Here is a 3,674-nt window from a genome sequence, read left to right as displayed (position 1 = left end):
AGAATACAAGAGGTGCTATATCACCATTGTTTCTTAAAGCTGAATAGTAGTCCATGGTATACATATACCACAGTTTATTAATCCATATGCTGAAATAAAAAAAGGAGTCCTCTAAATTAGGAATTCTTACTGTTTTTTATTTGTAGTGGGCAATGAACAGTAGGGCTCTTGGTATGTGTTTGTTGAATGAATGATGCCAGTTTTGAATTTCCCAGGGTCCAGTTTTGAAGGTTGTGGGTTTTCTGGATATTTGCTTTCGTTAGTTGCCAATTTGTAGCTATTATTCTACCATTAAATGCCTGTCATTGAGTCAAAAAGAAACAAAAGATGAATATAAATCCAATTTGTTTACAAAACTAATAAAAAATATAGTTCTCCTACGGAAAAAAAAAAAAGATTTTGAGCTTCACAAAAATCTTTGAAGTAGGTCGTGTTATTGTCATCATCCTCATTTCAAGGGTGGGAACCTAAGGATTAGAGAGGTTGAATAACTTGCCCAACAAATTAGTAACAAAGCCAGGATTTGAACCCAGGCAGACTAAGTCCAGTATAAATAGCAACAAGTTAAAGATTCTGAAGAATAGCACCATAACTACTGCTAACTTGAGGTGAGGACATGTAGTTTCCAATATTTACTATAGCACCCACTACCTTTCACTTTCGAAACACAATATGTAAATGAGAAATTCCACCATGTCTTTCTCATGAGCAAACACCTCATTTTCTCTATATATTCTCCTCTGTGCATGTTTTACACTGTGATTAAGTGCCTATCTAGCAAGAGTCTTACCTTTCAATATTTTAAAAATTTATCATCGATATTTTACATTTTATTAGTTTTTTTAATTAAACTTTTTATTTTGAGATAATTATAGATTCACATACAGTTGTAAGAAATAATACAGAGAGGTCCCATGAACCTTTTACTCAGTTTCCCCCAATGGTAACATCTTGCAAAACAATAAACAATATCATAATGAGGACATTGACATTGGCATAATCCATCAATCTTATTCAGATTTCTCCAGTTTCACTGGCACTTTGTGTATGTGTGTGTGTGTGTGTGTTTAGTTCTATATATCACTGATAATTTTTTTTCAATTTTCTACATTGACAAATAAGAATTGTACATAGTCATGGGGTACATAGTAATGTTTTGATACATATATAGTGATCAGTTCAGGGTAATTATCATTCTATTATCTCAAACGTTTATCATTTATTTGGGTTGGGAGCATTCAATATTCTCCTAGCTATTTGAAACTGTACTATCGTTAACTATAGTCATCCTATGGTGGCATAAAACACTTATAAAACTTATTCCTCACTCTAGCTGTAATTTTGTGTCCTTTAACAAATCTCTCACTATATATCATTGATACTTTAATTCAAGGTAAGCCCATGATTTTTTTTCTCACACAATTTTCACATCATTTTCGGCTTGAACAATCTTTACATTTTTAAAGAGATGCTCTATCCTTTTCTGTAATAGTGTCTTTGACATTGCATTTTTTAGACACTTTAATCAACCATGAAGAATTTTTTTCTTCCAGAAACCTAGTCTTTTTAATTCATGCCACACATTTTTTTGAGCTCCCAGTGAGTTGTTTTTAAATTATCTGTAGAGAGCCTGTGGCTTATTTCCTTTAAATTAACCCATGATTATTTTCCTAATAAATGCACTTATTTTATTGTATTTGTTAAATAAAGTAAGTGCTGTAGGTTTTTCTTATTTTTTCGTTTTTCCCTTAAGTTTAATCATATTGTGATAGTTCATATATCAGTGGTACACTTTCAGATTTTCAATAGATAGGACTTCCTATTTTTATTTTGATCCAGATCTAATATAATTCATTTCTTTTCTGGGTACTAACATTACCTAATTTATCCTGTGTAAAAACTTGTCCTCAAAAATCTCATCCTGGCCAGGTGCGGTGGCTCACGCCTGTAATCCTAACACTCTGGCAGGAGGAGGCGGGATCGCTTTAGCTCAGGAGTTCGAGGCCAGCCTGAGCAAGAATGAGACCCCGTCACTACTAAAAATAGAAAAATTAGCTGGGTGTGGTGGTGCACACCTGCAGTCCCAGCGACTCGAGAGGCTGATGCAGGACGATTGCTTCAGCCCAGGAGTTTGAGGTTGCAGTGAGCTATGATGATGCCACTGCACTCTACCTGGGGCAACAGACTGAGACTCTATCTCAAAAAAAAAAAAAAACAGAAACAAACAAAAAAACTCATCTACATTAGGTATTGTCAGCGTAAGTGTTTTATAGCACTGCAATCTTCCTGAGTTCTGCAGAGTTTGTAGCTTGGCCTATATCCCATTGGGTTTTTTCTTTATAGTCAGCTTTTGAGATGAAAATGAAGGCAAAATTATCACTTTCCATTCCAATTCAATGCTTTGAATTTCATCTTCCCATTTTGTTTTGAGAATCTATTATTTATTAAGTAGGCAGTGTTAGTTCCACTATCTGATATAAAGAGATAGGAACTCCAGATCTCCTGACTCCTCAAACAACAAGCTACTGCTATGCAGTCACGAGACATGGAGATCATGTAACACAGGGACACACCTGTTAGGAACTACGAAGTAATAACCCATAAACCACACCCAGTTTGCAGGTATTTTTTTTCTTAGCCTGAGTGATGTTGGCTAGCATAGTGCTTTTAAAATGTTTCAGTTAATTGACAAAACTTAAAAACATCAAGAGATTTCACACAAAAACCAGATTTCCAATTTCCTTGAAAAATTAAGATGTTTGGTAGGGATGACAAGTGGAGGGGCAGCTGCCCACTTCAGACAGAGCCGCCACTCCAATCAGCCACAGCACACCACTTACTCCTGTCTCCGTCCCTGAAGATGAGTGGCAGTGGTCATTTATCATGGCAGTTGTGCCGTTGTTTCCCATAGGCCTGATCTGCCTGGTTTAGTCATGTTACGTGCCTGTAATACTCAAGCCTGATGCCTGAACTTTGGTCAAAACTCCTATCTGGTTACCTGCATGGTGCTGTAGTTGGATATGAGACCCAGGAGACTTCCTTCAGATTACATCAGAGGCAAGTTGGGGGGCCTTGGTCATCTTTAGTGGGATTAAACCACTCTCCCTGGCCCCCTGGTACTTCACCTATGAAGTAAGGTAGAGAAAAAGAGAACCCTCTCTTTAAGAACTGGAGAGAAGCTTGCATGTCTTCTTTTCTACCCAGCTATCCAGTAAACTTTCCAAAGTTAAGGCATCCTCAGTAAGAATTCTACTAGCAACCTCTATGGAAAACAGTATAGAGATTCCTTGAAGAACTAAATATAGACTTACCATTCAACCCAGCACCCCTTTACTGGGTATCTACCCAAAGGAAAGGAAGTCATTTTATCAAAAAGATGTCTGCATTCGAATGTATATTGCAGCACAATTCACAGTTGCAAAGATGTGAGATGCATTTAAGTGTTCATGAATTCACGAGTGGGTTAACAAAATGTGGTGTAAATATATATACCATGAAGTACTACTCAGCCATAAAAAGGAATGAATTAATGTCTTTTGCAGCAATTTGGATGGAACTGGAGACCATTATCCTAAGTGAAGTATCTCAGGAATCAACAAACACCACATATACTCTCTAATCATGTGGAACTAATCAATGGGCACACATGGGCACAGAGAGAAGTAAAAGTCATT

This window comes from Propithecus coquereli, unplaced genomic scaffold (assembly GCF_000956105.1).
Source record: "Propithecus coquereli isolate 6110/MARCELLA unplaced genomic scaffold, Pcoq_1.0 Scaffold453, whole genome shotgun sequence".
Lineage (NCBI taxonomy): Eukaryota > Metazoa > Chordata > Mammalia > Primates > Indriidae > Propithecus > Propithecus coquereli.
The sequence above is the reverse complement of the archived record's forward strand: the minus strand, read 5'-3'. Positions refer to the sequence as shown.